At 47.8% G+C, this 16,008-nt stretch overlaps 1 protein-coding gene across 1 annotated transcript in view; it reads right to left on the bottom strand.

Annotated features, from left to right (window-relative positions):
- Positions 1 to 14,744: 14,744 nt before the first annotated feature.
- The window catches only part of LOC121291981 (uncharacterized WD repeat-containing protein all2124-like), a 40,003-nt gene continuing 38,739 nt past the window's right edge, over positions 14,745 to 16,008 (bottom strand). The window contains exon 9 of the mRNA XM_041213692.1: positions 14,745 to 14,767. The gene's annotated coding sequence lies outside the window, so the exon portion shown is untranslated. The remainder of the gene's footprint in view (positions 14,768 to 16,008) is intronic.

Consider the following 16,008-nt stretch of genomic DNA (forward strand, 5'->3'; position numbering starts at 1 on the left):
TTTTAATCAGTAAGGGAATTAAGGCCAGAATTTGCCGCCTGGCGGGCGGGTGGAGCAGGGGTGAGCAGGGTCGGACCTGATCGGGGCCGCGCCGCCATTTTGTGCGGGTGGGCCAATGAAGGCCGCCCAGCGCATTTCCCGACTCCCATGAATAGCGGAAGTATGCAGGCTGCCCGGTCCAGGTCACACCACAGGGGGGTCGGCTGAGCTGGGCACACTGGAGGGAGCAGGGCCAGGCTGCAGGGTCTGTCCCAGGGACAGGGCCAGGCTGCAGGGTCTGTCCCAGGGACAGGGCCAGGCTGCAGGGTCTGTCCCAGGGACAGGGCCAGGCTGAAGGGTCTGTCCCAGGGACAGGGCCAGGCTGCAGGTTCTGTCACAGGAGCAGGGCCAGGCTGCAGGGTCTGTCCCAGGGACAGGGCCAGGCTGCAGGGTCTGTCACAGGAGCAGGGCCAGGTTGCAGGGTCTGTCACAGGAGCAGGGCCAGGCTGCAGGGTCTCCCCCAGGGACAGGGCTAGGCTGCAGGCTCTGTCACAGGGACAGGGCCAGGCTGCAGGGTAGGCCAACAGGGGGCCAATAAGCCCCTCACTTTTCTGATGACTGCCTTGCTGCCCTCCTCGAAGAGCTGGCCACACGGCGGGAGGTGTTGGTCCCCCAGGATGGGAGAAGGAGGTCCCCTCACCTGCCCAAATGTGCCTGGGAGGAGGTGGCGGAGGTAGTGAGCTCTTGCGATGTGGTGCGGTGCACCTGGTTCCAGTGTCATAAGCGCTTCAACAACCTGTTGCGTTCTGGAAGGGTGAGTACCATGTTGGCATTGGGCATTTAACCCAGCAGGTAGCCTTAGCCTTTGAGGGCACCATCCACCAATTCTTACTGTCCTGACTAAATTGAATCATGTTGGGCATTTCTCATATGCTGGGTGGGCAAGCAGATAGTGCCCATGCTTAGATCAGCCTGAGTGGGTCATGAGGAGATGAGTTCTCCCCCACACCATGCATTGGTCTTAGTCGCACATGACTAGTCTGGGGGCAACCTGCAGGAGATGCAGCTCGGTGCATACTCAGAACTCCAACACAAGTCCTATTCACAGTGATGAGATTGTGGAAGGGGAGCCTCAAGGTCTCGTGGCCAAGAGCCATCTGGTGCCCTTGGCACCACACCTAGTTACGCCTCCTTGCCATGGGAGTTAAGACCGTGTGTTTCTGAAAGTGATGGATGCAGGATGTGTCCAAGGCAGCCGTTGGGGGTGGTTGGGAGCAGGTGTACTATCTTTGTGTGACTGATCAGCAGTAGCAGGGTGAGGAGGCACTGCACGCCACAGTGGTTGGGGTGCGGTGAACGCGTGCAGAGTACATGTGCAAATTACTGCAATGAACGGTCTTCTCTTTTTTTCAGGAGAAGAATGCTCACAATGCATCTGAACGTGCGAGGACTGGAGGCGGCCAGGCCCAGGTCATGATGTTAAGCTGCTTCGAGCAGGAGACCCTGGATCTTGAGAGGCGCCATGTCCTGGTGTCAGTGAGGCTGAGGTGGACGGCCAGATATTTGAGGCCAACAGTGACATCCGATCTGTCTTCCCACCATCCAAAGCACTGATGATTGTTTGAATCATTATTGTTGCAACTTTGCTCATTCACAGACTGATAGAGTCAGACGTGTGGGTCATAGACAAAGGGCCCTCAGCCCTTCCAAGATGTGCATGTCAAGCATCTTCCAAAGTCACCTTATCCCATTTCCCAGCATTATCCCCAAGGCATTGTATGCCATGGCATAGTAACTGCACATCCAAATATGTATTACATGTTAGGAGGGTTTCTGCGTCCACCACCCCATCCAGGCAGTGTGTTCCACATTCCCAACACCTTCTGTGTGCAAAAGTTGTTCATCACATCACCTGTCAACCTCATGCCCCTTACCTTAAATCTATGCCCCCTGGTTACTCATCCCTCCACCAAGGGGAAAAGTTCCTTTCTGTTGACCCTATCTATGTCCCTCATAATGTTATAAACCTCAATAATGTCCCCCCTCAATCTCCTCTGCTCCAGGGGAAATAACCCCAGTCTATGCTATGTCTCCTCATAAGTCAACTCTCCAGGCCAGCCAGCACCCTGGTCAGTGACCTCTGCACTCTCTCCATTCCAATCACATCCCTCCCGTGAAGCGCATTTCACAACTGCACACAGAACTATAGCTGTGACCTAGGCAGTGTTTTCTGCACTTGGAACATGTCCTCCCTGTTCCTATATTTGATTCCTCGGCTAATTAAGGCAAGTATGACATTTACCTTCTTAAACACCTTATGTACCTGTCCCGCTACCTTAATGGGCCTGTTGACATGCCCAGCAAGGTCCCTCTGATCCTCTTTACTTCCCACGGTCCTACCATTCCTCGTGTATTCCCGTACCTTGTTTCTCCTGCCCGGGTGCATCACATCCCACTTATCCACATAACATTCCATTTGGTATTCCTTAGCCCATCTGCCTAGCCCATCTGAATCCGCCTGTAATGTCAGGGTATCCTCCTCACTATTTGTCATCCTACCAATATTCGTCTCCATAGGTTCTGGAAGGTTGAGCGCATTGTGAGCCAGGGGGAAAGGGATGAAGTGTGTCACTGTGTGGACACTAACTGATCCACTGTCCTTGTTATTTTCAGCATCACCAGAACCTGTCCGCCAGGATCAATGCCAGATGCCCCCTCTCACACCTGAGGGCCCTCAAATCTCACCTGCGTCACACCATTTCTGTGAGGCAGGCACCAGCGCAGATACTAACACCTCGGTGGGCATTGCAACATCGGCTAGTGTCCCGGGGCACAGCGGTGAGGGCACTTCACAGTCACTGGAAGAGCTGGCAGAGACAGAGTGCCGATGGTGCCAGCAGTCGGAGGACTGCAGGGGACCAGGCACATGCTGAGTCAGGGTGTGATGATGTCCCTCCGGAGTTGTCCGCGACGCAGCAGCTGCAGGAAATGCGGCCGGGTGTGCGGGAATATCTGGGAGTCATACATGAGGCTGTGCTTCGCTTGGTGTCCATGGTGGAGGAGTCCACGCGGAGCATGAGTGATGCCATGAGCCTCATAGCAGAGCGTCACGCTTCCTCCATGGAGCGAGTGGCGACTCTTGAGGAGAGGGGCCTCCAGGAGAACAAGTAGCTTCTCCTGGGGTTACGCTCGGACCCGCAAGCCCTCAAAGCGCCAGTGGCCACAGCTGGTCATTGCCAATGTGGGAGATGGTCTGGGCACCAAGTGTCCCAGCTCGGTGCCCATCCATCTGCGGTGAGCAGGGAAGTCTGGGGCGACCTCACGTCAGCAGAGCAGCTGCCTGTCGTATCTGCAGGTTCCTCTCCCGGCACTCCGGGTGAGGGCACCAGCTCCTCCTCCCCTCTCCCAGTGACCGCTTCACCGGGTGAGGCTGCAATGACTGGGGAGGTGCCAGCTGTGGAACTGGCAGCTCCCTCCCAGATGGGGCCAGCACTGGCTCCACGAGCCAGAGGACAACCGCCAAGGTCATCGAGGCCAACAGGACAGCAGGGTCAGCAGGCTGGCTCAGATACCACTCCGAGCGATGGGGCGGCACCAAGACGTAGTATCAGGAAACGTAAATATATGCACCTTAGGCACACCACGGGTTTCTCACTGGTGCCTTTGTGTTGGCCCGAGATTAAGGAATTATTATTTTTTAGAGTTGCAAAAACGTTTGGGATTCATTTAGTTGGGCCCATATGGTGGATAAAATTAAATCCAGATGTGTTACCATGACTGGGGGTGTCTCCCTTGTGCTGCATTTGTATGTTTTACAGACATGTCATGAGTGTTTGAGTGGACATTGAAGTTTATGTCCAAAGCCCTTAGTTGCAGCTGATGAAGTGGAAGATATGTGCCACGTATGGAAGCACCAGGCAAGGCTGGTCCTGCAGACCCATTTGTGTGCAGCTAACTGAAGGTTCATTGGATTAAAGTCTCCCGGGTGGCCCTGTCTCCTTGGTGTAGTCCCGGGTCAGGGTTCAGTCCCTCATCATTGCCCTGTGCCTCCTCATCCTCAGACTCAGTGCTGGACTCATCGTGTGCAGCCGCATCCAGTGTCAATGTCTTCATCGTCCACTGTGTCCCCCCTTTCCAGCGCAAGATTGTGGAGAGGGCAGCATGCAACCACTATCACCAAGACACGATCTGGGGGGTACTGGAGTGCACACCTAAGTGGTCCAGGCATCAGAAGTGCATCTTGAGAAGACCGATGGCTCTCTCCACCACAGCCCTTGTGGGGCCCTGGCTCCTATTGTACCGCTGCTCAGCTTCAGTTCTTGGATGGCGGAGAGGGGTCATGAGCCACCTTCTGAGGGGATAGCCCTTGTCACCCAGCAGCCATCCATCCAGCCGGGCTGGAGCACTGAAGAGCCCCGGCACCTGGGAGTGTCTGAGGATGTAGGCGTCGTGGGAGTTGCCTGGGTACCTTGCACAGACTTGCAGAATCAGCATCCTGTGGTCACACACTATCTGCACGTTCATGGAGTGGAAGCCCTTCCTGTTGACGAAGGCACCGGGCTCACCTGCTGGTGCCTTGATGGCCACATGTGTACAGTCTATAGCACCCTGGACACGGGGGAAGCCAGCAATGGCCGCAAAGCCTCTGGCTCGCTGTGTGTGGCTTGCCTGGTCACAGTGGAAGTGGATGAATCTGGATACCTGTCTGAACAGAGCATCTGTGACCTGCTTGACACAAGTGTGGACAGCTGATTGGGAGACACTGCAAAGATCATCCAGCGAGCCCTGGAAGGAGCCAGAAACATAGAAGTTGAGGGCAGCTGTGACCCTCAGAGCCGCTGGCATGGGGTGTCCACCCACACAGTTAGGGGAGATCTCAGGGCCAATCATCTGACAGAAGTAGTTGACTGTCTCCCTTGACAATTGGAGCCTCCTTTGGCACTGTACCTCAGACATATTGAGGTAGCTGCTTTGCCGCCTGTAAACCCTGGCAGCAGGATAGTGGCATCTTCTGCTGCCCCTTCCACCTTGGACAACCTCTTGGCCCTGCGCCCCTTGTGTCTGCGCCTGGCCTCCCAAAGGTGGCTCCCCTGGAGGCTGATTGTCCAGTCCTGGCCTCTTCCTTATTCTATCCCTCCCTTCCTCCTCAGAGGAGCTGCCTCCAGTGGACATGTCAGAACCCATACCCCCAGGCTAAAGGGAGGCCTCTGGAAAGCTGCAGGCCCGATACAGATTCCTGACTGCAGAGAGCTGAGCTGAAGGTTCATAGTACAGAGAAAGCTGCTGGAATTTGTTCTGAACTGCTACAGCTCACACAGGCAAGTTTAAAACAATTTCTGCATTAAATACTCACAGACCAGATTGACAACCCCACTGAGCCCTCTTATCCCGCCAGTGGATGGATTTCATTAAAAGGTCTCTTACCCGCCTGCCCGTTGTGCCCGTGCGCTAACCTGAAGATCGTATGGGCGCCTGAAAATCGCCGTTGATGACGACTTAAGGGCCTTAACTAGCCCGTTAATTAATGGTAGGTGTGCGTCAAACTTCATTGCGCACCCGCCCAGTGACATATCGCAATGGCTCGTGGTGATGTCGGGACACTCGCCCGATGTCACCGTGTGTCATTTTCTGCTTGACGTGCAGGGCCCACATGTCGAGCAGATAATTCTGCCCCAAGGGTTATGGGGGGAAGGCAGGGATGTGGAGTTGAGAATTATCAGATCAGCTATGATCTGATTGAATGGCAGAGCAGACTCGATGGGCTGAATGGCCTACTCCTGCTCCTACATCTTATAGTCTAATGGGAGAGAAATTGGGGGAGTGTGGTGGGGGGAGAGAAAATGGAGATATGTGGGGGGAAGAGAAAATGGGAGAGATACACAAACTGAGGGAGAGGGAAAACTGAGAGCAACACAAGCTGGGAGAGAGAGAAAAACACAAACTAGGAGGGAGAGAGGAGTACATATTGGGAGAGAGAGAGGGAAAAACAAACTGGAGGAGAAAGAGAGCTTCCCTCTGTGACTCTCCCACTCGTCACCTCCCTCCTGCTCACTGATCCTCTCACTCACCAACCCTTCCACTCACCGCTTCTCTCCCTCACCCTCCCACTCACTGACCCTTACTCTTGCTTGCCTCTTCCCTCTCCAGAACCCTCAGTCTGAGTGAGGGATCAGGAAAGGGGCGGCAAGAGGAAGGAAGCAAGTGAGGGGCTACAAATGGGAGGCTTGGGGTGGGAAGCAGCAAGTTTTAAGGGTGGTAAATGGGAGGGAGACGGCAAGCAGGAGGGCCGGCGAGTAGGCCACTGGAAAGACAAGAGTGAGCCACAAAGCGAATACCACTGTTTTAGATGATACAAGCTGCAGCTACTGTGCACCGATGGTGGAGGGAGTGAATGTTTAAGGTGCAGGATTGGGTGCCAGTCAAGCGGGCTGCTTTGTCCTGGATGGTGTCAAGCTTCTTGAGTGTCGTTGGAGTCACACTCATCCAGATATGCGGGGAGTATTCCATCACACTACTGTAGAGTATGGACAAGCTTTGTGGAGTTACTCAATGCAGAATTCCTAGCCTCTGACCACTCTTTTAGCCATTTTATTTATGTGTTGTTTCAGTTCAGTTTCTGGTCAATGGTAACCCCCAGGAGGTTGAGAGTGGGGGATTCAGTGATGGTAATGCTATTAAATGTCAAGGGACGGTGGTGAGATTCTCTCTTGTTGGAGATGGTCACTACCTGGCACTTGTGTGGCGTGAACGTTACTTGCCGCTTGTCAGCCTAAGCCTGGATATTGTCCAGGTCTTGCTGCATTTGGACATGGGCTGCTTCAGTATCTGATATTTTTATGAATGACTCTGCTTAATCAATTTGTATTTATCTGGTGTTTATTGCTGTCAACACTGTTGAAACATCACAAGCATTTTCTTACTTAAACAATATTTATCCTTAAATCTTCTAGTCTTTTGTGTTCTTTGATTTCTAAATTGTTATTACAGCAAAAAAAAGGTTAAGTATTTTGGAGACTGGCAGTGCTAAAACACTCAACTAACGTAAAAGCAACAGTACTGGCGAACAGTCGACAAATGTCACATGAGAAGTACCATGAGTGGTGTCACGTGACTGAATACCATCTCAAATGGCACGTGGTCAAATCTCCAGGAATACATCAAATGAGAGATGGCAACTGACTTAAACCCTAAACCTTAAAACCTAAACGCAGATGCTTAGAGAACAGGACTTCTAGTGATTTTTTTGAGACAGTGACATTGAGACCAATGGCGCTCACTGTTATTCATACACAAGTTCAGGAGAGATAAAGTTAAATGGTTCAACACAAAGGTCCAAATGTTATGGCTTCTCCACTGTTAGCTCCACGATAATGCTCCCTTGCTGTTGCAATGAATAGTATGAAGTTGCCTGTATTTGTACAGTAGACCAAAGCATGGTCAGAGAAGGAGGCTTTAAGGAGCATCTTAAAGGTTCAGGGAGACCCCTTAGGTCCTCAGCAGGGGAAGACATGACCACCACTGGAGGAGCAGATTAGAGAAGTGTGGAGATGTTGGAGACTTGAAGGACTGGAGCAGCTTATAGGGATGTGGAGGGACAAGGCCATAGAGGGATTTGAAGATGGCGAGACCTTTAACAGCATGTGAAAAATTGTCAAAGTCCCATTGAAAGGAGTTTGGCCTTTACCCGGGAATGCCAGGGCCCCGTCCCCTCCCCCGGTTCTCCCTGCAGCTCGAGTCCCCACTACCTTCAACAGGAAGGGCTGCTTCTGTCAGCTGCAGGTGATCCCAGTTAATGCGAAGGTGATTTAAGCAGGCTTTAAACAAGCTGACACGTGGACAGCAGGCTGAACTTAAAACCAACATCACAATCCCATCTCAGCCAGAAGCTGGGACTCTCTGAGCGTTGAGAGGCAGTACTTAGATTCCATTGTGTTGCTTTGCATTGTCGAATTGGGGAAATCCCAAATCGCGGCTGAATTAAAACACAAATTAAGAGGCAAGAACCGGAACATGGAAAAGAATGTGGAAGAGCCAGTTTCGGAGCAGTCAGAAGAAAATGAGGAGTTAGTCTTTAGTAAAACCAGCCCAGACACATGCCCTGACCCCACCCTTGCACCTGAGAACTTGACCCTCAAACAAAAAATCATATACTATGCAGACCGTGTCTTCTTCTGCTTCATGGTGCTGCTATTTCTAGTGCTCTCACTCGAGGTTATCTATAAGATCTGGTACATCACCAACTGGACTGCAATCTTCAATTTCTTCAGGAATCTGGCAAGATGGCTAACAATTCAAGAAGAGCAGGAGGAGATGACAGAGCTGTGATTCAGCTCTCCAGTCAAGGTAGGTCTTCCAACCTCATACCCAAGTCAGCGGGTTAAAAGGAGAGTTTCACCTTCAACCACATTCAGACCGTCAGCATTAACCTTAAAAGCAAAATACTTGCGAATGCTGGAAATCTTAAATAAAGACTGGAAAGGCTCAGCAGGTCTGGCAGCATCTGTGGAGAGAGAAACAGAGTTAAGGTTTCAAGTCTGTATGACTCTCCTTCAGACCTAAATCCATCAGATTTCTACTTCTCTTTGGCTCTGAAATAAAAAGAGAAAGTGAGAGAACAGAGCTGAAGAAGAGTCCTATGGATTCGGAACATTAACTCTGTTTCTCTCTTCACAGATGTGCTGAGTGTTTCCAGCATTTTCTGTTTTTATTACAGCATTAATCTTAACACCCTTCACCATCCATTTGTCCTGGAGTTTATTTTCTCACAACGAATGTTATTGAGCTCTTCCAACTGAGTTAGTGGCAGCTCTAGATGGACAAGGATTTGAAAAGCTACTGCCCTATTCAGAGAAGCCGTTTTAACTATGTCTCCTGTAATATTCAAACGATCAACTTCTCCTCCCCTCCCTTTCTGAGCAGGTTGTGAACTTTTCAGGTATTACACTGTAAACACTCCAGTCCGGAATGCTCGGGACCAAATCATTGTCTGGATTAGAGAATGACTTTAGAAAGCCTAACCATGAGCATGGGAACCAGAAAATACCTCGGATTTGAGTACTTACCGGAAGCCTAAAACAGTGATAAAATATTATAAAGCAGTAATAGAGGGCAGAATTTTACAGCCCCTTCCAGTGGCCCTGCTGAAGCCAATGGACTTTAAAGGGCTCTCCACATTTTCTGGTCCTGCCCCCACCATGACCAGGCCTTAAAATTCTGCCCAAAAGCTGGTTTAACTTATCCAGTACTGTAGCTTCCCTGGTTCTGCTCCCAAATTACTGGATTAAAATGATGCTGTGAGTCGCTTGGGTCTGTTCAGAAAATTTCCAGACCAACTGGTGTTTCTGAACAATACATTTCTGGACTGGAGAGGATATTGTGTATTTAGATTGGTGAGATCATGCCATGTATAGCTAAATGTCAACAGGCAAGTGATTCGTGTGTGTGTGTGTGTGTGTGTGTGTGTGTGTGCTTTTTACGCGTGGGTGCTCCTGTATGTAGCTGCATGTTTTTATGTGTATATGTTGCTGTGTAATTTGGTCATTGAGTTAGAAAGATCATGTAGAGTTGTGTGTGTGTATTGCTGTACCTTTCTGACTGTTAGTTCAGGCATCAGATTGAGTGTGTGTGTGTGTATTGCTGTATCTTTCTGACTGTGTTAGCTCAGGCACCATATTGAGAGTGTGTGTCTTTGTGTGCATGTGTGTTCAAGAGACTGTGAAATAGTCTGTGGAGGGGGGCACAGGGGGGGTTTTGCTTGACCACAGTGTGGAGTGAGTTGGGAGGAAGTTTTACCTTTGTTTAAATACTGTTGTGACCTTTGTTTCCTGCTCCAGCTGGCTTTCTCCACGACATTCTGACCACATGTTGCAGAGTGAGACCCAAGGTGAAATGTATATTGCAGGCAACACAAGCCTGTACTCCATCTTCAAGCAACCCGATCCTCAGACTGTTGTAGAGATTAACTGGTGTCACCGTCTTCGATTTTGAACCAGAACCTTTTATCTTCTCTTCCACGTGGTTTCACTTGGGTCGCAGACAAGCAGTGAGGTCATTCCTGTTACATACAGGATAGGGCCACCCCTCCCACCACCCTCTTATCTCAGTCCGTGAACAGAGACGTTCAGAATATGTGTGTTTGCCCAATGTTGTGCTGACTCCTTCACTCTTGCATGAGAATAAAATACCAGTCCTGCTATCAGGAAGTGTGTGAGATTGTTCAGCGATGTTAAGCCAGTTTAAGGCTGATCACAAATGCATTACCCTGGAATCTTCAGGAAATGAGGAGTGAAGTCTAACGTCCAGGACACTGCTTCCAGCAACCCCGGAAGAAAAAACACCGGGACAACTTGGGGGGAGATGGTAGCATTGTGGTAATGTTACTGGATTAATAATCCAGAGGTCCAGGCTAATGTTCCCACCGCGACGGCTGGTGGAATTTAAATCCATGAATAAAATTTGAATTGAAAAGCGAGTCTGGTAATGGTGACTATCATCGATTGTCGCAAAGACCCATCTGGTTCATGAGTGCCCTTCAAGGGAGAAGATCTGCCATTCCTACCTGGTCTGGCCTATATGTGATTCCAGTATTGTGGCTGCCTCTTAACTGGTCTCTGAAATGACCCTAGTAAGACACTAAGTTCAAGGACAATTAGGGATGGGCAACAAATGCCAGTGACGGCCAAATCCCGTAACAGAATAAATTTTTAAAAAATTTCAAAGCAAGTTTTTTGAACACTTCAGTTGTAAAACTGTTGGGAAGGTTGGTCTTATGTCCTGCCCAGTGCTAACTCACTGTCGAGTGTAATGGAGGGCCAGGTGTGAAACAAGTGGCGTGCCTGACTCCATCCGGTGCTTTAGATTAAAACTGGTTCCAATATATCGTAAAAAAAAATCATACTAAGCTAGTGAAAACACAGCAAGTTTTTACTCAGGCTTTAGTTCAGTTAATGCATCCAGATAATGGTTCAGTACAATATTTAATTAAATTTGATTTTACTATCAGGAAGCAGCATCATTACTTGTTATGTATCTTGGTGCATATCTAATTTTCAGGATTTATTTTCAATGGGACTATTAGACAGCAGGTGAAGAGCAAGGATCTGGAGGTACAGTATCACAAAAGCAGGGACGTGGGTTAATAAGGTCATTTTTAAAAAAGCAAACAAAGCTCTGGGGTCCATTTCGAATGGGGTCAAATTGAAAGGCAGAGAGATTCTGTTGAATTTGTATTGAACCTTGGTTAGATCACACATGGTGTACTATGAACACTTCCATATTATAAAGGAAATAGAGACACTGGAGAAGATGCAAAAAAAGATTTCCTAGAACAGTACCAGCACATGGTACTCTAGATGTGGTCTCACCCCAAAGTCCTATATATTTGCAGAAAGGCTTCTTTATTCATGTACTCCAATCCCCTTGCAATAAAGACTAACATGTCATCTGCCTTCCTAATTGCTTGCTATAGCTGCATGCTAACTTTCTGTGTTCCTTGTATGAGTAGACTCAAGTTTTACTGAGCATCAGCATGTAGAAGTTTCACACCTTTTAAAAAAAAGTGTTTTTTCTATTCTTGCCACTAAAGTGAATAGCTTCACACTTCCCCACATTATACGGCATCTGTCACCTTCTTGCCCACTCAATTAACCTGTCTGTATCGCTTTACAGCCTCTTTGTGTCCTCCTCACAGCTTACATTCCCATCTACCTTTATATGCATTACTCTCCATCTCTTCACCTAAGCCATTAGTATAGATTGTAAATAGCTAAGGCCCCAGCACTGATCCTTGTGGCACTCCACTAGTTACAGCCTGACAACTTGAAAATGCCCCATTTATTCCTAATTTCTGCTTCTAATCTGTTAACTGTTTCTCCATCCATGCTAATTTATCACCCCAACTCCATGAGTCCTCATATTGTGTATTAACGTATTGTGTGACATCTTATTGAATGTTATTTGGAAATCCAAGTTTACTACAACTACAGGTTCCCCTTTATCTACCCTACCAGTTAAATCCTCAAAAAAACTTTAATACATTTTTAAAAACATGGTTTCTCTTTCATAAAACCATGTTGATCATATTATGATTTTCTAAGTGCATTGTTAAGACTTCCTTTATAATAGGTTCCAGTATTTGCTCTGTGACTGACATCAAGCTAACTGGCCTCTATTTCCTCCTTTCTTGAACTGCTAACTTCCAATCTGCTGGGACCATTCTAGAATCTAGGGAATTTTGGAAAATCATAACCTGAGCATCCATATCTCTGCAGCTACCTTGTTTAGACCAGAGGATGTAGGCTATCAGGTCCTGGGGATTCGTCAGATTTTAGTGCTTTAAGTTTTTCCAATACATATTCTCTGCTGATATTAATTACCTTAAGTCCCTCATTCTTATTATCCCTTTGGTTACCCTTTATTTTGGTACTTATTTTGTGTCTTCTGCTGTGAAAACTAACACAAAATATTTGTTCAATGTCACGGCCATTTCCTTATTCCCCGTGTTAATTTCTCTTCTGGGAAAAGCCTAGATTTTTGTTATCCAAAGCTATGAAGGGACATGGTGCTAAGGGATATGGGGCAAAGGTAGGTATATGGAATTCAGATCAGCCCTGATCTCATTGAATCCAGATGCAGGTCTTGCCGCATGTTATCATTGTTATCAATGGGATTTTTAAAAAATAGTGAATTCATCGATAGATACATATTATTTAATTTTTTCTTGGGTCCTGATGTCTGTCCATGGTGAATATTGGTTGAGTTGGCATGGAGGGTGTAAGGGAAAATGGCAGTGGAGTGGGTGGGTGCTGGATTGGCAATAAGTTGGCATATGGGCTATAAAGGGCCATGGAAGTGGTGGGCCGAAGGAGTTGTGGATAGTACTGAATACTGCAATCATCAGCGAGCACTCCCACTTCTGACCTTATGTTGGAAGGAAGGTCATTGACTAAAGATGTCTGGGCCTAGGACAGTACCCTAAGAAACTGCAATAGGAATGTGTCGAGGCTGAGGTGAAATGCGTCCAACAACCACAGCCGTCTTCCTTTGGGCTAGGTACGACTCTTACCAGTGGAGAGTTTTACCCCGATTCTTATTGACTCCGGTTCTGCTAGGGCTCCTTGATGCCACACTCGGTTAAATGCTGCCTTGATGTCAGAAGCAGTCACTCTCACCTGACGATAATATAAAGCAAAATACTGCAGACGTTGGAAGTCTGAAATAAAAACCGAAAGTGCTGGAAATACTCAGGTCTGGCAGTATCTGTGGAGACAGAAACAGCCCAACCTTTCGAGTTGACTATAACTGAATTCTGAAGAAGAGTTATATTCAATTTGAAACGTTAGCTTTGACCTAAATTTTGGTTCTTGGGTTGAGACACAAGAGGTTGCGAACCCGAATAATCCAATTTTCATTTCGGGTGGGAGGAGGGGGTGGTGTATGGGAGTCTTGCCTGCCGGCACCAGAAACAGTTTGGCCAGTCTGGTATGGGAATGCCAGCCTCAGTGATCAGGCACTTTATCTCAACTGCAAAAAACAGCCCTCTAACTCTCACCTCCTCACACACACCCCAAGGCCCACTCAGGCTGCCAATGGCCCCTCATTGCCTCCATGCCAACCTATGCCCCACCCACCACTTCCATGGCCCTTTATAGCCCATATGCCAACTTATTGCCAATCCAGCACCCACCCACTCCACTGCCATTTTCCCTTACACCCTCCATGCCAACTCAACCAATATTCACCATGGACAGACATCAGGACCCAAGGAAAAATTAAATAATATGTATCTATCGATGAATTCACTATTTTTTAAAAATCCCATTGATAACAACCCATTCACAACATTTGAATTCCTTCAACTACTTAATCCTTCATAATAACACACATGTGTATGCATAGTCCACTTCAAAGATTTTACAAGAACTTGGAGCTGTCAATCAAACTGTGAACTGACAGGCACCCCACTGTGATAATGAGAGGTTGTGAAGTCAGTCATGCAGCACTAACCCTATAATGATAACCTTCAGGCTTATGTCAACGCTGAAATAGTGGGCACTGATTTTTTAAAAACTCTACAGAGGTATTTTTTCAAATATTTAAAGAGCAAGAAATTTAAATGTTATGACAGCTCTCTCACAAATAAGAATCTTAAACTTAAACAAAGCCAATTACATAGGTATGAGGAGAGAGTAGGCCACGGTTAATTAGGTAAATAGACTAAAATTATGAAGATAAATGAACAGTGGGAACCATTTAAAGAAACAATTCGAAATATTCAGCAAATATACATACATGGGCCGAATGACCTCTTTCGGCACCGCTTTTCAAGAAAGGAGGGAGAGAGAAAACAGTGAACCACAGGCCAGTAAGACTAACAGCAATATGCTGGAATCCATTATTAAGGAAGTTTTAAAAATGCACTTAGATAAACATGGTTTTAATAAAAGAAAATCCTGTTTTACAAATTTATTGGAGTTTTTGAAGATGTAACTGGTAGGATAGATAGAGACGCACCAGAAGATGTAGTGTACCTGGCTTTCCAAAAGGTATTCGATAAGGTGTCACACAAAAGGGTTATAGGTAAGATAAACCCTCGTGGAGTTGGAGATAATGTGCTGCAGGAGTTCCTCAGGGTAGTGTCCTACACCCAACCATCTTCAGCTGCTTCCTCAATGACCTTCCTTCCATCATAAGGTCAGAAGTGGGGATGTTCATTGATGAGTGCACAATGTTCAGCACCATTCACAACTCCTCAGATACTGAAGCAGTCCCTGTCCATTTGCAGCAAGACCTGGAAAACATTCAGGCTTAGACTGGTAACTGGCAAGTAACATTTGTGCCACATAAGTGCCAGACAATGACTATCTCCAATAAGAGAAAATCTACCCATTTCCCCTTGACAGTCAATGGCATTACCATTACTGAATACCCGACTATCAGCATCCTGGAAGCTAACGTTGACCAGAAACTGAACTGGACCAGCCATATAAATACTGTGTCTACAAGAACAGGTCAGAGGCTGGGAATCCTGCAGTGAGTAACTCACCTCCTGACTCCCCAAAGCTTGTCCACCATCTACAAGACACAAGTCAGGAGTGTGATGGAATACTCCCCACTTGCCTGGATGAGTGCAGCTCCCACAACATTCTAGAAGCTTGACACCATCCAGGACAAAGTTGCCCACTTGACTGGCACCCCAACCACTACTTTAAACATTCACTCCCTCTACCATGCACAGTGGCAATAGTGTGTACTATATACAAGGTGCACTGCAGCAACTCACCAAAGCTCCTTCCAAACCTGTGACCTCTACCACATAGGAGGACAAGGGCAGCAGCCACATGGGAACACCACCACCTGCAAGCTCCCCTCCAAGCAACGATCCATCCTGACTTGGAAATATACGCTGTTCCTTCACTGTTGCTGGGTCAAAATCCTTGAACTCCCTCCCTAACAGCACTGTGGGTGCACCTACACCACATGGACAAAAGCCTGGAACTCCCTCCCTAACAGCACTGTGGGTGTACCTACACCACACGGACAAAATCCTGGAACTCCCTCCCTAACAGCACCGTGGGTGTACCTACACCACATGGACTGCAGTGGTTCAAGAAGGCAGCTCACCACCACCTTCTCAAGGGGCAGTTAGGGATGGGTAACAATTGTTGGCCGAGCCTGCGATGCCCACATCCTGTGGAAGAATAAAAAATTCTAGCTGTGGCCTAACAAGTGTTTTATAAAGTTCCAGCATATCCTACCAGCCCCTATACTGTATGCCTCGGCTAATAAAGGCAAGTATCCCGAATGTCTTCTTGACTGCTCTATTTACCTGTCCTGTTACCTTCAGGGATCTGTGGACATGGACTCCAAGGTCCCTCTGTTGCCTCTGACACTTCTCAGTATCTTCCCATTTATTGTGTACTCCCTTGTGTTGTTTATCCTCCCCAAATGCATGACCAGACACTTATCCAGATTGAACTCCATTTGGCACTCTACTGCCCACCTAACCAGTCCATCAATATCTTCCTGCAG

This window comes from Carcharodon carcharias, chromosome 19 (assembly GCF_017639515.1).
Source record: "Carcharodon carcharias isolate sCarCar2 chromosome 19, sCarCar2.pri, whole genome shotgun sequence".
In the NCBI taxonomy this organism is placed as follows: Eukaryota; Metazoa; Chordata; class Chondrichthyes; order Lamniformes; family Lamnidae; genus Carcharodon; species Carcharodon carcharias.